This window comes from Sebastes fasciatus, chromosome 14, assembly GCF_043250625.1.
Source record: "Sebastes fasciatus isolate fSebFas1 chromosome 14, fSebFas1.pri, whole genome shotgun sequence".
Lineage (NCBI taxonomy): Eukaryota > Metazoa > Chordata > Actinopteri > Perciformes > Sebastidae > Sebastes > Sebastes fasciatus.
The window spans coordinates 20,867,467-20,885,604 of record NC_133808.1 but is presented as its reverse complement, the minus strand read 5'-3'; the positions used below and the strand labels follow the sequence as shown (position 1 = coordinate 20,885,604).

The window sequence follows — 18,138 nt, the reverse complement described above, 5'->3', positions numbered from 1 at the left end:
GTTAACTTGTTTAACACTAGACTATGGGAAAAAGTTGAATCATACACTTCTAGGGACTTCTAGAAAAATACCTAAATTAATACAGTAAAAATGTTAGAGTGTCCTGAAGTCATATAGACTGTAGCCCTTATTATTATTGGTCCAGCAACCCAAAAATCAAAGAATAAATACATTTCCGACACAAATTAGTGGTATTTTGTTTTTAACTTATAAGGGGTATGTAATGTTTTCTACTTCTGGTGAATACAATCCAATCAATCGTATTTCCATATATGTATTTTGTATATACACTTCCCTTTATTAACACCTTATTTTGAAAACCAGACATAGTCACACGTGTATACTTCCGCTAACTTCACCAAGTCCGTTGCTAGCTCTCCTGTCAGCTCCATTCTCTTTATCCATCCAAGGTCAGCTCCATCGGGGCTGTTTGAATGCATTTAACATAAATGTCAGTATATGGGTGCTCTACAGTTGTAGCATCAGCCGATTTGACCTAGAATTAAAACTCACAAGAAGTCAAGGAAAACACTAGGACAATAGTGCAGACAACTAAACAGAAGATAAAAGTAAAAATAAAACTTTGAAAAAGGGGGAAATCAAATGATCTTGTCGAGGACGAAAGGACATTCTACACAGACGCAGGATTTCCAAAGGCGGGAGATTGTACTGTATATTTTACATGCGTGAAGCGGAGAGCAGAAAGCCTCCTGAGCAGAAGTGGTGGCGTGTAACTGTGGGTGTGGTGTTTGATTATGTGGCCGTTCAGAGCAAAGCTGTCATGTTGCTTTCCCATTTAGATCGCATCTCCTCGGGGGGAAACACTTGTTCGTGCGTCTGCCGCGTACAGTCACGGCATGGCAACCTCGATCTCATCAAAGAGACGGGCAAAGAGGAAAGGGAGAGAGAGAGAAATGGGTGTTTGCAGCAAGTGTGTGACGGAGTTTGTGGTGTGCTCGTGCTCTTTTTCTCCCTGTCCTTGTGTGTGCTGATGCATACATTTCTGTGTGTTCTCTTACAATACGCCTGTGAGTGTGTGAACAATGAAAATTTAATGAAACCAACTGGTAGTGTACGATTGCAATACATCATGTTTACATCCTTTCGGGCGCTGCTTTGATGACGGCAGCTCCTTCATTTCTGAGTCAGTGTTGTAAAGTTCAGGTACACGCCGCAAAAAGTATTGACCTTTCTGCCCGAATGCCGTCAGAATTGATAATCAAGGAATTAAGTGAATTAGAGCCTGGCAAGGGCATTTAGAGAGGGTGAGGGATGGATATGTGAGAGGGACTGTAATGAAGTCAATGGCGCGAGAGTAATGCCCCATCACCCGGCACCGACAGCACCCCTGCCACACACACCTCCCCGCTCCTCCCACCCTGCTGCAATACCTCTGGGCATCGGGGCAGAAGATATTAAAAAACTGTGGCACATCCTTTTCAAGGACGATTAGACATTTCTCCCCTTTGGTCTCCTTATTTACAGATTGCCCCGGACTCCGCTGAGACGGCTCAGGAGCAATATTTTGCAAGCTAACATTCATTTCAAACGCCTTGTTTACTTGGCACTTCCTTCTGTTTTTGCCACAAACAAAAAGGCTTCCCTAGCCTTCACAAGCTAGCTTTGAGCCCGGCACTAAAGGCTGGAAGATGGCAGCTGACTCTGACAATCATATTCTATTTGATGATGATACTCAATGGAAAAGCCCAGAAACGTGATGAAGCTGCTCTGCAACATGCTTGACTATGTGAGCAGTACACCTTACCATCAATGACCACATTCACTGTGAAGCTTTAGCTACCTGCAATTTCCATTTATTGTAAAACCTGCCATTTAACTTAGAGAGGCTCTGTTTTACAGCCACTACCAACCTTCTTAAGATCTCTCAGAAGTATCAGAGAAGTGTGTAGGTGGAGAGTGGTACTGCGGCCCACAAAATGATACTAAATTCAGATGAAGTTCCGTAAGAAGTTGATGTGGGAAAAGCTGGTGAAATCAGGAAGATACCAGAGTAACTGTAGAGCAACCGCGCTGTTATTTTCCTTAAGGGAGTTGTGCTGATACAGAGCTCAGAGTGGGAATCTGCAGCCGGTGAGGGGTTCACACCCTGCTTTAATCTTCTTTTGAACTTCATTTGTTGACTCCATCCTTCTGGTTATCGCTACAGTTTATTCTTTGACCGCTTGCTCCCACTAGCAGCAAAGTTATAACTGCCTGCTCCTGTGGGATCCCAATCCTAATGTGGCATCCTCTAAAGCAGAGCTCTGCACACACACAGGGCCCCACTGTCGCACATCAACGCAACTCACGGCTCGTATTAAAACACTGTCATTCTTTAAGTACTGGTACTAATAAAGTGGGGTATCATACTGTTTTTAACGGCAGTGTATTGCGATACCTTCCTAGTGGCCCTACGCTTAAAACTTTGACGCACTAGGTACCCCCTAACATCAGTTTTGGACGTGTTGGAGTCAGTGCCAGTTTCCACTCGTTACATGCATACAGGGTCTTTTCAAAATAAACTTCCAATGTATGTTTACTTAGTTTTTAGGTTTACTAGGTTAGGCTTAGGGAAAAGATCATGGTTTGGGTTGAAATAAGTCAAATAAGTATGCTTGTTACGCAACTTATGTATATAAAGTTAGTTAAGTACGTAAGTTACATAAAAAAAACTAGGGTAAAATAAGTCACCGTCGACTTGGTTTCACATGGGACACGGACAGCGGTCTCCTGGGTGAAAGTCCACCCATCCCTCCCTAAGTAGACTTTGTCACTCTTTATACTAGGTCAGTTGCTCTGACGTCTAATAATGACACGGATGGGTTTACACTGAAGTAAGTTGAAAGCCCGGTGCCGCTCATACAGACGGTAAAGGGTGCCTTGGTGCGCTGGTATCAGACGCAGAGGGCTACTGACCAAGCGTCTGTATTTGACTCGTTGGGAGTGAGAAAAGGGTTGATATTAACACTTAAGAGATGAAATAATAAGCAGGCATGCTAGGAGGATAATGCAGGATGGAAGAAAATGCATCTCTACTTTCCTCTTATGATTCATCTCCAATGTTTGCTCTTCAAACTTTTCTTATAACAAAATGCCAAATGGCACAGAATAATAATTAATTTGTCCCTCGGATAAAAATAAAAATGTAAAAATACTTCACATTTGTTACATCTCTGTAACCCAGAGGAGTATGGGATGGAGAGCAGAGGAGTGTGTCACTTCTTGTTTTCACTAAACTGCAAAACATCCATACTGTTTCGATCGATTGTTTCTCTCTGGATAACAAATTCTGTACTTGATGAACACACCGCTGAGGATGCATATCCCTGATGTGGGTCAGGAGCTGATGTGTTTCTGGCTCACATTTGTTTCTCTTCTGTTTTCGGCTCCATTACACACTCTGCAGAGGACCTGCTCTGCAAGCTGAAACTCAGGATGGGGATACTGCAACAACCACAATGCCCTGCAGCAACCAGCGCTCTACAGTCGGCTTCTCAAAAGAAGTAGTCATATGCCGACACCCAGGATGGGCAGAGAGTGTGAGCAATAAAAAGAGACCTGACTCCCACCCACTTCCATCATCAGTCTGTGTAGTCCGGTACATGATGCGTTGCTTTTTGCAAGTTTTAAAACAGTAGGGACTTTGTGCTAAATCGTGTTACAAAGTCTCGGGAGGTCTTGTTAGCGCTGTCAGTGTGACTGAGGATGATACAGAAACACAGTAAACTTCTTCTTCCCCTTTCTGTCTTGTGCGCTAATGTATCTCGCCGTGACATTTCCCTGCCTGTACTGGATTTGAGAAAGTGGCTCGCTACCTCGGGGCTAACTTTTCACCACTGTTCATGTGACTCATGCCATAGTAGGCAAAGGGCACTTGTGAGGCCAACAAAACTGAACAGACTTCCAGAGAGCAGCGAGTGACTGCCTCATTGAATTACTTGTATCTGTCGGCATGTTGACTGTCCCTGTCTGCTGAGCCTGTTCACAGTAGAAGTTACATTTGCGGCCTCGAAGGAATATTCCACCCAAATGTGTTTTGATTATCAGACAGGCGTGAAAGGTGGCTCTGAAAAGTTGTCGTTCTTGTCCCAAGCCGCTGTCCAAGCCTACAGGAGTTGATGGATACTCAAAAAACACAGGTTTTAGGTGAGTGCTGCCTTCAGAAGTTGATCTCTGACAGCACACTTAACTTTTTATGGCTTGTTGCAGGGACTGAAGCTGACTTTCTGCAGGTTGCTTCTCAAACAATAAGTCCCAGTAAAGTTATGTGGTCAAACTGACCTGGGTCGGTGTGTTACAGCAGCACGCCAGACTGCCTCATCAAGTTTGGTTTAATCAGATCAAAAAGGTACATAAAAGGGCTTTTGTCCTTGTACTTTATTCTAAAATCAAAGTCTCTGTCATCTTTGGGAGAGATTTATCTCATAATCACTTGAAAGCTTGCTTTGGTTCTTTTAACTACCAAAAGTAGCCGTCTGGAGCCAGAAGAAGCAACACTGCATGTGGAAAGAGGCTTGGAGGGTGGGAGCGCTGCCTGTTAAGCCACCGTCTGCCTTAAACAAAAAAAAAAAACCTTTCCCTAATTTATTTTTGACTTTATTCGCTCAACAATCTTGGAACATGTTTACAGAAATCCCCCAAAAATGTCCCAAGGAGTTAAAAGATAAAATGGAGAATGCGGTGATGAGAGTGAGTCAGCTCCCCCTCCGGCGTCGTCTCTCATGTTTCTTCTTCTCCGACTCTCTCGCTCTTCTATCACTGCCCCTCTCTCCATCTAATTAGATGTGTCTGTAACCTCACTGTTCCTGCCCCGCTTTCAGTTTTTCTTTGTCTGGCAGCAACGCTTGATCCCATGTACCACAGCTCACTTTGCAAATGGGATTTCAACCCACCACAGGGATCTCTTCTTTTTTTTACTTTCTAAAACATGCCTACTTTAATACAATGGAAACTAACATGTGGTAGGAAGCGGGCCGTTTGAGGAGCGCAGAGAAGCCTGCATAGCGTTGGTGTTGGAAAATATATCAATAAAAATGCATGCTATGCTTCCATTATGACTGAGCTCTTTAGAGGACTTGTGTAACAGCTGGGAGTAAAGGGCAAATCTGTCAATGAATCCCCGTTTGGTTCTTCTTTTCTAGTGTCTCCTTCATCTCTCTGACTGATGTATTTTTAAGCACAGTCTAAAGCCAACATGAAAATGAGCGCTGGTCTGCTCACAGTGTTCAAACAGTGAGGTACTGTGTTTCTTGAGATGAGTGTGTATAAAGCCCCTGAGCTCTCGCAGAGTAGACCGACCCTGTTCTCCTCCTCCCACCTAAATATCTCACACCATTTCCCTTTTTACACTCCTCAACCATTTAAAGGGGAATTACAATCCTTACAGTAATGACAAAGGCATAGCGGCCGACTGTAGTGGCGCGACTATTTCCCGCCATCAAGTGTGCTGTCTTCTGTTTTTACTCGGTTGTTCAATACGCACTCCTTTCTGACTGTCATGACTAAAAACTCTGAGTGACAGTGGACAAGCTCATGTAGAGTAATCTTCCCAGCTTTAGGGATCCTGAGTCTAGCGTACTTTAGTTAGTTTTAGTGAGTTACTTCTCCTTTCTCATAACTCTTCCACTCTTACTTGGTTTAAGTCACTGCATCTCCTGACAGAACAACACTGCGGTTGAATTTCAGCCTGCGTGCATGTTTATTTAGCCCAACATTGTAACCCAACAGAGCAGCTGATATTGGTAGTGAGAGCAACAAGTTAGTGGACTGCCGAGTGCCGTCTCTCAGCGGAGGAAGGAACATAACTCTGGATTCAGCTATTAGTGCATTTTACAACTTTTAGGACAAAATGGTTTAAATAAGGGCTATTCAAGTGTTGGCATTGAGGAGTTGATTTACCTCAAAAAAAATTATCCGCCGAGTTACAGACGCCTCTTTCCCAATGTAAGTCTATAGGCAAAAGGTCTTTTTGGGCCCAATGGCATCACGTGAAGGACACGTAAGTTGTAATTCCAGCGTTTGGCCACTACAAAAATTTGCTTTGAGTGTGTGCAAGCTCAGAGAAGAGAGAAAGAGGAGAGAGGAGACAAACTAGCGTGACAGTAAATGACAACAAAATGCAGTAAATACTCTCATTGAACTGAAATGAAACCATATATATATATATATATATATATATATATATATATATATATATATAGAGAGAGAGAGAGAGAGAGAGCGAGAGAGAGAGGGAGAGAAAAAGAGAGAGAGAGAGAGCGCTTGTGTCATGTGGTTCTCTGTTTATTTTTAAGAGCTGCATTTTGCCACTGATTCATAGACCGCCTGGAGTAACACGCCAGCACTTCAGCAGCCCACCAGGAGCCTTAAATGAGTGCATTTCCCCATCGACCATTGCTCTTCTTCTCAGTCCATCTCTCATCCACTTACTGTAAGCAGGAATGATGAGATTGTGGGTGAAAGGGCCTGCCAGTGGCCACTGATCCCATTACTAAACCTGTTTTCCCAATGCTAAGGTCAACTGGCTGTAGGAAGTGATACAGGAAAAGCAGGGGGAGGCCGCGGATGTTTTTTGTGCATTCATGTGTGTATTTGAGGACACACACACGGGCTGATGTCAGTGTGTATACAGTACATGGTTGTCTGTGTGTGTGTGTCCAAAGATTAATGGGGCTGTTGCTGATGTCCACCTTTGGTCGAGGCTAACATTAGAGAGCAGACCACATATTACTATTGAAGCACTCCTGGCCAAAATAACAACCCCTGTGTGTCAAGATACTGCTTTCTCATTCCGGTGATGGACTCTGCCGGCCCTCCTTTGATAGGGTTTAGAGAGCGAGTGAGAGAGAGAAGCGCGGCAATGGAAATATAGCGATACAATGAGAGAAATATTGACCAGCAGGCACAAAGACAAAGAGCAATAAAGTGCAAGAAACTGAGACTGAGTGAGAATCAAAGAGCGATAGAAAAAGAGAAAAAGTGAATAACGGAGAGAAATGTCGACAGAGTGCACCCCAAACCTGTAATTTGTCTACTGAATGTTGCTAAGGAATTATAAATCTATCAAGGGAAGGCAATGCTGAACAGCAGGGTGCCACCAACAAATAATGAACTGCCTATGGTAATGGAGATAGGGGCACAAACAATGCTCCGTGTAACAGTCACATTCATCCTTCCCCCGACTGGTTTGGTACCACAACGAAACATTTCCCTCGTCAATTTCTGGGCCTCGAGGTGACAAAACTGTCCCCATTGTTCTGACATTCAATGGTCTTTACTCAACGCTCGCTTTGGGAAATGTTGTGGCTGAATGTGCCTTTATGTTGCTGAATGTCAACAGGGAGAACACACACAAGGAGATTTAAGGCGAGTTTCGAGGTAGCCGTAAAAGAGGTATTTGTACAAGTATCGCAGAATGGTGGCGATTTCATTTCAGAGTGGTGCGTTTAAGTTACTTGAAAAACACATCTATCTTTGGTTGTTCGATTTCTCACTGACGGACAGCGCACGCCCCCCTGTACACGCACTCACACACATATTCACACTCCAATCTACTTTTCTTTTAGCCAGGAGGGGAGGATGTGTTGCCAACATATAATTCTCCTCCCTCTGCTCTCCTCTCCTCCATATCCGTGTGGAATGCTTTTGAAGATGATAAACTGCTATTTTTCGATTTGCCCTCTGCAAAGACTCCCTCTATCTCACAGCTTTCACTGGTCCAGTCAGACCAGCCATCACATCCATGCATGTATACTGTAGAGATGTACTGAGTCAAGGTTCTGGCTTCAGGCGCTGTGTCTGGTTCTCAAACTAGCGGCCAGGCTGTCAGCCTTGACCCTGCTGGAGCCCCAGTCACTGTATTTTTACTTCATCCGCTATCACTGTGAGAGAAACTGCGGATGGTGGTCAGGGAAAAAGTCAAGGCTAGTTGATTTATAAAAAAATGGGGGGAAAAAAGAGCAACTTTCCTCATTCTGCTGAGCTCAATAAAAAACACAACGCAACAGAAAACATCATCTCTCAATTGGGCCAAATGAGCTTGAAAATACTGCAAGATTGCATTCACCTGGTCATAAGTCTAAATCCACACAGGAGTGTCAAGTATTGTGAATAGATCTATATTCAAAATCATTTTTGTCATGTTGTAATCATCTTTATGAATTAAAGTTACTGTGAGGAACTTTTAACTTGTTATGAAACAGTCTCAGTTTAAAACTGATGCCTCCATATGACCTACAAAAGTCAACGAGACCATCAACGAGAAGATTGGATTTCTATATAGTTATTCTTAATGCTTGTCATCGGTGCCTGCGGATCGCATTCCACGCAAGATCAGACAAAATCATGCAGGTTCACCAGAAACTCTTTCAGCTCAGATGCCAGAGGGGCCTCCAGTACTGACCGGCCCACCACGGACAGGCCCAGATCCAGCTTCACTGCCGTCTTTGACCTGCAGTCGGAGCTCCGGCGGGAGGTGGAGAGCTCCGGGCTCGTCGCCATAAGCACCATAGATGTGGGTAATTAGGGGCCTACTACGCCTACTGCATTGTAAAAGTGAAAGTGAAACTTAAAAGCAACACGTTCTAACATGTTGCAAAACTGAATGAAACGTCACCTTTTGAACACAAACAAAAAAAGACTTCTTTAGTTTTAGCCAACAAAACTACAACTTAAAACTACAGTTACGTGTAGGTAAAAATATTGTGTTTTGGGTTAAAATAATTACAAAGACAACTACACATCGTTGCTTTCACACGGAATGCGAACTCCGGTCTCCTGGATTAAAACCCTTTGATTTGTGTCCCATCTATCATAATCGACGTCCACCCCTTATGTTGATACTACAGCGCCTGACTTCCGCTTCTGTTCCATAATTACTACAGTCGCTGTCGTGTCTTTTTTACTTTCTTTTGGTGATCTACCATGTGAATATATGATAAAACCTACATAGAGGTGTATTAGGGCCCTACTGACCCACATCTATGGGGCTTATAGCGACTGATAACGCCTATTTAATAGCCTGACAACAGTCTAATTGGCTGTCGCCTGGCAGCAGCGGCTCCTCCTCCGACCAGGAGCAGAGCTTCGCCTCACTGCTCCGTCGGTCCCCGCTGGGAGCCAACACTGACATCACGCTGCTGGAGGCCCAGGCCGTATTGCTGGGCCTGCTGGACGGAAGGGAGGCGGGGGAGACCCAGAACCAGGACTGCGTGGGGCTGACTGTCAGACCCTGCTGTCGTAAAATGAGTGGTTATCTAAAAGGACTCTTGGGATTGGAAACACTACCGCTTTCGCTTTCGTCCACAGGGCCTGCCTAAATCGACATAAAATTAAAGTTACTCGTAGTTACTTTAAGTTTATCATTAATAGTAGTACAAGTAACACATTTTGTCCACAAATGAACTGGCAAATGGATAATTCTAAAAATTGCAAAAGCTTTTTCCAGCATTATTTACTGAATTTGTTTTTACTGCAAAGCCATTTCACACACTGTTTTGTGAAGTGATCCCCAACTCCAGCATTAGCATTTTTAGCCCCAGGCAAGCACAACAATGAGATGTTGCCTAAAGAAAGAGTCCACTCCTATAGACAGGACAAGCAGACGAATAACAACTCACCCCATTTTACTTTCTGTTGCATTGTGTGTTTAAATGTAAGTCAGAAAGCGAGCATGTGTGTATGTGTGTGAGCAGATGTACTGTTGGTGTGATCTTTAGTGTGAGACAGCCAGAGATACATTCTTTGTGGGATGTGTCCATGTATGTGTGCAGTGTATATGTGTCTATGTTTGTGCAGGTATATTGCAAGTTTTTGTTGATTTATCTCTGGGAATTTCGAGGCTATATGATGAGTGTGTTGGATCCAAAAGCATGAGGCAATAAGTGTACAGGAAATACTGGCTTTTGTGGCCAATAACGAACTGTCCACAGGGACAGGACATAGCAATACATGTAAGGTTGGACAAAATTTGTTCATCTGTCTGCAGGCTGACTTCATGGGCTGCTCCTTCATCATCTGCGGAGTCACTACAGATGCTGGTTAGCTCAGCCTCAGGCTGGATTGAGTAGATGCCTTTCAACAGTAAAGAGCTCATCAAAATAGGTGATAAATGCAGGGCAGAACCTTGAGCACCTGAGGGGGAGGACTACAGGCCTAACAATAAATGTTATACCTGAATACAACGTTGTATATTACAGCTTGAAAGTGGTTCAGCCAACCTGGTGAGGAATCTTTCCTGCCATCTTAACAACTTCCAAATCTCTCCATGTACATGTTTACCTGTTAATACTGCCATCCTTAATAACACTTCAGGGCTGCAATGGCTTTATAATAGATTACTATTCATGCTACCACACAACAGCTAAAACGACCACCATTTCCTCAACTAAAAAGCTTCTAATTATTGGTCGTGTCTAGAAGGTAACCCTAAAGATGGGAAAATGTGCAAAAACTGTCGCGAGACTCACTGCCGGACAACCTATCCTTACCTAAAGGTCAATGCCTAACCTTAACCATGTCGTGAAAGTTTTGCATCTTGTGTTCTAGAAACGTCCCTGATAATCAGGTAAAAATGTGCGTGGTGAGGGTGAGGGAGAAAGACACGTGTGTTCTTGATGCAATGATGTGAAATTCACTAGATATGCAGACTACATACAACTGTTGCACAATGACATTTCATAGTAGATTTCATAGTATTTTGCGTTGTCTGTAGTGGTTGTGTATTTCTCTGCGAGGCACAGTTGACTCATGTAGCCACAGCATACCGTTTTGGTGAAAAGGGAATTCCTGAATAAGTGATGTACGGAGCTGTATTTGTATTTTTAAGTAGTGTTAAAGTTTGATAATGTTCACAGTAGCCTGTAGCGTCAGCTGTCCTTTGACTAAAGCCTGTCCAAGAAATATACTGCACATAATAATACAACCATGTTGGACAAACAAACTATGATCAGGTTATTCTGAGTTAACTAATGTTAGATGTGCAGATGATATGCAAAAGCACTCAGATTTGGATGATTGATGTGACGGGTTAACGCGTCCTGATTGGTTAAAGTCGACCAGCAGCAAAATCTGAACGTATAGTTACATATGTGCATTCGTTTGGGCAAACACAGGCGAGGAAATTCTGTGCAGGAGTGAGGTGTCAAAACAATAGCGACAGAGACAACATCATCATTGCCAGGCGTCTGACAATGGTGATGAGGCAAACATAAATGCCAGAAATCTGCGTGATTGACATCTTAGAAAACACCCTGATCCAACTTCCTCTCACCACGGTTAAAAATGATCTGGCGGAGAAACTGATGTATTGGTGTCTATATGATTTACAGTCCATCTCTATTCTACTATAAAAAAAAAAAATACAGTAAAAGGTGCAGCAGAATGTGGCATAAACATGAAGCATGGAAACAGAGATACTGCTGTATTTGTGATGCTGGCCAACAAAGCAACGGATTATCTAGTGCTGTCTACACCCAATTCACACCCGTGAAGACTTCCAAGTGCAGCTTTGCCAAGTTGTCAATGGACATTCATAAATGTGCAGGGATACAGGATGCACTAGACTGCAGTTAGATGAAGTGGTCATCTGCAAAATCTTAATACTGATACTGAGTCTGCGGGACTTCAAAAGAAAACAGAAACTTTTCCTGGTAAACATATGCGAAATATGAAAACATTTAAGAACTTTTCTTACACTTTTTATAGTCAATTCACATCTGAGCCATTTCAGCGTCTCCCTGACCTTCATTACATGCAATCTCTACTCTCCTCACATCTTCTCTCTTCCCTCTATCTTCCTTTGCTGTCCGTGACTGGGGCCATCATAATCACGTCTAAAAAGGAGTTTAAGATGCAGAGGACTGAGTTAAAGGGACAAATGCACTTCCAGCGTAGGCAGACAGACAGTAAGATTGGCAATCCTTCTTATCGCCATCTGAGGCGAAGTGGGTTGCCAGGTTGAGATGAGGTCACACATGGTCTATAGCCCAGCGACGGGCCCCTGGCTCTGCCTCATGGCTCCAACAGTGGGACACACACACATACACATACTTGCGGGAACTGGCAGCGTAGAGGAATGCTCTCATTCAGCACAGGGGCGACGGAAGTCTGTCAGAATGAAGCTGCACTACTGAGCTGTGCGTTGATGTAACTACCACAGAGCTGGCAGAATTCGGGGGTTGCCAGTTCAGCCTCAGACAAATAGACACACACACACACACACACATAGGCAATAAAAAAAAAAAAAATTGTGAGGCTTTTTGCTGTCTCACAAAATGCCAATTTCTAGCTATTCATCCAAAACTGATATCATTCAATACACATAGAAATGAGATATCGTACAGGTTTGCATTTATTTACACTCTCCTGTGTCATTCTTCTCTCCTACCCACGAATGTTTATTGGAACAAGTTCGGGAAGCCAAATGGAGATGCGCTGATGGACAAAACCACATCTTGGGTCTTAAATGAGCATTTATGTGTGCATGGCAGGCATATTTACAACTGTTAACAAACAGCCTTAGGGGAGAGAGGGAGCACCAGAGAGAAAGCGTCAGAAGAGTGGGAGGTAGTGGAGAAATAAACTTTATGGAAATGGCGGACCAGCGGAGACCCCCGACTACACGCTGCATAATGCAACAAAAGAAGGGGATGATGTTTGTGTCAGAGTACTTTTTAATATTCATACGTTACATTTTCCAACTTAATTGGAACCTGTCAGGGTGCATTGGCTGTGAGTGGCATCACAGCGGCAGCTGGGCTGTTTCCCTACAGCTGATGAGATGCAATAAAAAGAGAGAGAGCGGGAAGCGTACTGCGGAGTGCTGAATGAAATGCAATTCAGAGTCAATGGGAGTCAAAAACACATTACGGCAAGCGTGGCTTGAGTAAACCTGTAAAGGGAAGATTGTTTAAGACAAATACTTCCGCCTATTCAATCCCAACTGTTCCCTCGGGGCTCTGTCTCTCTCCCATTATCTCTATCTGTCTGTCTATTTACCTGGATCTCACACACACACACACGCAGACGCAGACACACACGAGCCGGTCCAGTACTGGATTTTTGAGGCAAATATTGATTATAGAATAATAATGACACATCAGCCAATATTTGTTTTTAACATCAACATTTTTGATGAACTTAACTTGAATCTGGGGTCCAATGATATGACATTGTTTTTAACTAACATATCAGTCATCATTTTTATAATTTCTGCACTGCAAATTCTTGTTACTTATCGGCCGACATGCAGTCAATGCAGATATCAGCATATCTGTGACGTAAGCTAAAATCAGCTGATAATATCAGCTCGGCATATGCGTGCATTGGGTAATAGTTTTAACACACGTCATCTGATGGAATGTCACATTTGTGTATCTCATCATCAATGCCAGTGAATGCATATGTTGTTGTGAGCTCACACAATGAAAACATGTTCCCTGACTACTCACACTTACATCAAACAATAATGAGTCGCTCAGTATCGGAGTTGTCATATAAAAGATGCCAGTGTTGTAAGCAGCCTGCACAAGATGCACGGACAAACAAAACTACCTGCCAACTGAGGATCTTTTACACCACAAGATCTGAGGCCTACATTTCAAAATACAAATTAATGTATTCACTGATAATATATCCTGGCATGCTTCACTGACTTGATGGTGGTTTTGCGTTGCATTTGACCATTTGCATAGTCTAAATGCTGTTCCAGAACTGTCTGTCAGGATTAGCAAAGTGAGGCTGAAACCTTAAGCAAATGAGTCGAGAGAAGCAGCTTTTAAAAACCTGACGAGTCTTAAAGGTGCAAAATGCGAGATTGGGGGCATATCTGTTGCCTCCACACGGCTCGCAACATGGCGACAACTGAGCTGGCGGCTCGTCACTAACGGTGATAACAGCGCTAACAGTAAAAAACAAAGGTAAAAGTGCTGACAGAGTTAACAGTGTTAACCTGGGGGGGGGAACCGGAGGGTGACTAAAAGCAAACGCGGCCAGCCCGCAATGTAAACAAAGCGCAGAGACGCTTAAATAGACACACACAGAGGGAGAGCGACTTCATTCTCTGCTCAGGTAGACATTACGCATCTATATCTTTACATAGCAAATAGCTGTTTGATGCTATATTATTGTTTTTGGATATCGTATAGAGCATCTAAAAAAATATAAAATGCAATGCACAAACATTTATAGGACAGCTACAAAAGATGAGTAAAGTAAGTTTCTCTTCCACTTCCTTGGAATAGGAGGACCTCATCCATGAAGACTGACAGGAAGTGAGTAGCTCTGCCCTCACACCCCTCTGAGAGGCCCCCTGCTCACTCTACATTAACACTGTACTGTAATGGCAGACCATTTACTGACAGAAAGCTTTGGGTGCAAGAGCAAGAGCCTACGCTCCAGCTGTGCAACGCAACTGAACCATAAATGGTACTGTACAAGACGGCAGCATAAGAGCATCACACTCTCACCTCCTCTCTGGGTTTATGGGGTGCACAGAAAGGAGTGGTCTAGACTGAAAATACATGAATACATACTACATGAACTGTGCTTAAATGAATTAGGAAGTGACATTACACAGTAAAATGCACTGGGAACAAAATGCTCACACACATCCACCGAACACAAACAAGGCACTGGCCTGCTCACTGGGATCAGTTTGAGATTCGGTGCCTTGCACCATTACACTTCAGTCAGCCAGCCCACAAAGCATGGATGATTATGTGAAAGTAGAAAATGTACAGCGTTGTTGTTTGCCATCTAGGCTTTGACCTCCTTGCTCTCGACATGAAACGCCAAGCTCAGCACAGCAGGGGGAGCAGCGATAATAACTTCCTCTCTAGGGGGGCGTGGAGTCAGAGCCTCCTGGTGGATGCTGGGGTGGAGGTGGGGCTTTTGAAATGTAAAAGAACAGCAGCAGCAATAGCATCAAGTGCTGCATTGCTTCCATGCGAGCGGCGTGGCAGCAGCCAGGCAGAAAGAGTGAGCTGAACACTGATGACTTAAGTAGACTGCCATGATGAATATGATGCGTTGGATATACGTTGCAGCGAGAGGAGTGTGCCATGTGAGTGTATAGCGAAAGACTCGAGGTGATTTCTTGGACTACATGTAGCTCGCTGGCTTCGCCTCATTTCTACACATTAATGGGCGGCCAGCTCTACTATCTCTGCGAGAAGTTTATGATCTTATCAGCACAGTTTTTACGGTAGATGTTATGTCAAAGAGACCATTACCATTAACAGTCAGCAGCCTTGCAGTACCTGGAATTCATGGCGAGACAGTAAAGCCACCCATAACAGTATGAATTCCAATTAGGGTATGCGTTGTACCGTGTATGACTGTATATGTGACAATAAATCTTGATTTGATTTTAAAAAAAAACTTAGAATACTATTATATAATATAATACAATGCTAGATTTTATTGTCTAAGGTAGGGCTGCCCAAAGTGGGGCCCACGGGCCAGAGTTCGATCTGGCCCGACAAATGTTAGCAGATCTTTTTTTTTTTAATTAGGCTATGGCTACCCACGAGTCTCCCCTTTACAGACATGCCCACTTTATGATAATCACATGCAGCTTTGGGCAAAAACATGCATTTTTTTTCCATAAAAAATGTGTATTTGAATATTTCTGCATACTAAACAGTCTTAGAAATACATATATTGGATATGACTTGAAATGAGCCCAATTGTATTCAGCAGGTGGGTTTTAAGGGGTTAACTAAATCTAAAATAATATTCAATTAAGGGAACTTTTCAAGGCATTTCGAGCATTTCAACGATACATTAGAATAGGCATTTACTTTGGTCCATGGCCCACCATTGAGTTCCAGTTTTGGCCCTCCAAGGGAAAAAGTTTGGGCACCCCTGGTCTAATGATCTTTCCCTCATTTTAACCTTATTTACAGATTTCTCAATCCTTGGTCGCTGGTACGTGGCAGTGTGCAATCACAACACAAACACAACATGCACAACAGCTTCTGCTATACGTAGGTCACAAAAAAGAAGTTGCAAAACAAAACAATGATACCATTAACAGAAACAATGTTTTTTCCATGACGTGCAAAGAGTAGACTGAGCAGGAACCAGGTGTAGCAATCAGCTCTTACTTAGCTTGAAACTTTAGCAGTCCAGATTTCATAAGAACATGTGTGGCTCTGATGTTTGCTTTCATTAATATTTTGTTTGCCATGCAAGAGACTGACAGGAGGTTAAAACACAGAGTAATGTGGTATTAACTGTACTTTAAGATGACTGATATCAGTATTACCATATTACATTATGTGGCTGTTTAGTTGATCACGCCATTGATGTTGTTTTGTGTGCAACAGCCTGAATGTTATAGTTCATACATACACTTAACTCATTCGCTGATGCTAACATGAAGTGATTGGAGGTTTAGGTATAGTGTGTCACAAGCTGGCTCTGTATGAGACTGCTTTCTAAACCAGAGAAAAAAAAATCTGAAATCCTCTTACCTATGGAGTGGTCCAATGGAGAGTTACCGAAAAAGAAAGAGAGAGAGAGAGGGATAAATTAATGCATTCTTGAATGAGAAACCCAGTCCTCCACAGAAAGCTAATGGTAATTAAGTCTTTTGCAGGAAATTAGTCCAAAATTACCCGACAACTCATCATTCCAGTGCATTTTTTTCCAATAATAGGCCCACTCGGCGTTAAACCGGCTGTAATTTAGGTCATTTAGCCTAAATCTGTTTGCTAATTGTTAGGAGAACAAAGTTGGGTGTGAACACATTTTGAAGCTGCTGTTTTTTACTGACACAAAACGGAGAGAAACATACAGCTACTGTAGAATGTGCACTATTACCTTCAACAAATGATTATGTCGTAAAAAGTCCAGTAATGGCTTCAACCTTTATGTATATCCACAACACAGAAGACCATGCTTTTACTGGAGAGTGCCTGCTGTTTCATTGGGTGGCTCACAGTAATGTAGCTCGTCTGCCTTGAAAGGAAAAGCTTAACTGGTATTTTTTGAGAAAACTACTGCTCAAACTACATTTCTAAGCTCATGAACTAAATCATAATCATTATAACAACTGGTATAAATTAGTAGAAGAGGAGAGGATAAGCTAACACATATCAACTTGTGATGTTCAATATTCCAAGGACTTTTTTTTTTTTTTTTCCACAACACCCTTTCACAATCCCCAGATAACAGCGATGAAGTCGTGGCATTCAGCTGTGAGTTACACATACGTGTAGATGGAGAATGAAATAGTGATAGTGATAGTAAAAAGATTTTGATCTTAGTTGGAAAAAAAGAGAGCTTTTGCTGCAATATATTTTGGTTTATTGAAGCTACTACTGATGTTATCTAAGTTTCTTCTATGATGAATTTCTCCTTGCATGATCCTTGAATACCAATGCGAAATAACAACTCTTTTCTCTTTTTATTATGAGGGACTGATGCCCCATTTGCCATTAATGTTTTGAAACATTTTGTGCTATCAAACGCCTTTGTGCTATTTGACAGATCTTCTCTGTGTTTGAGCAGACGACATTAATGCAAGGTGAAAATGAGCCGACAGCTCGAGGAAAACACACTCACACATGCAGCTTTCCCCTACACATATGCATATGGTCACACGTCCACACATCCATAGCCCAAAATCCAGTTACACGCATACACACACACACAAACACGCCAGGCATATAGCTGGGAACATCTGGAGCTGAAGTCGATTGGAAGTCAAACCACAAACGCTGGCGGTGAACCAAAGCAGAAGGCGACAGATCTAGGCAATCACAGCTATCTCCATCGTTGGCCTGCCTCTGCCTCCCTAAACCCTCCACCTCCAACATTCACCACAATGTCATTGAGAAAGAATCACAGGCTCTCTCCACCAGCGCTGCAGGGAGCAGGAAGTTCAGGACCAAAGTCAAGCCAATGGCACTGATAAGTGAAACTAATTCTGAATTTTAACTCTGGTGGCACGCAAAGCTGTGCATACGGAAACAGTGCATTCATTTATTATACTAGTTTTATAACCCGCAGAGTGGTAACATATAAGGACTGGCGATGTTCCATTATACCTTACAGTTGTATCAACAAAAGTTTGACACAGCAAGAGAGAGAGAGAGAGTTTTTTTTTTTTTCGAGCACATTAGCAACACTAGA

General features: G+C 42.9%; 1 protein-coding gene across 4 annotated transcripts in view; it reads right to left on the bottom strand.

Moving 5' to 3' along the window:
- Window positions 1-18,138, bottom strand: part of erbb4b (erb-b2 receptor tyrosine kinase 4b) — a 361,102-nt gene that overhangs the window by 213,277 nt on the left and 129,687 nt on the right. The window contains exon 1 of one of the 4 annotated variants that reach the window (XM_074659617.1): window positions 12,049-12,225. The exons of the other annotated variants lie outside the window; for them this stretch is intronic. The gene's annotated coding sequence lies outside the window, so the exon portion shown is untranslated. Of the gene's footprint in view, window positions 1-12,048; window positions 12,226-18,138 lie in introns of those variants that run through there. 4 annotated transcript variants of the gene reach the window in all.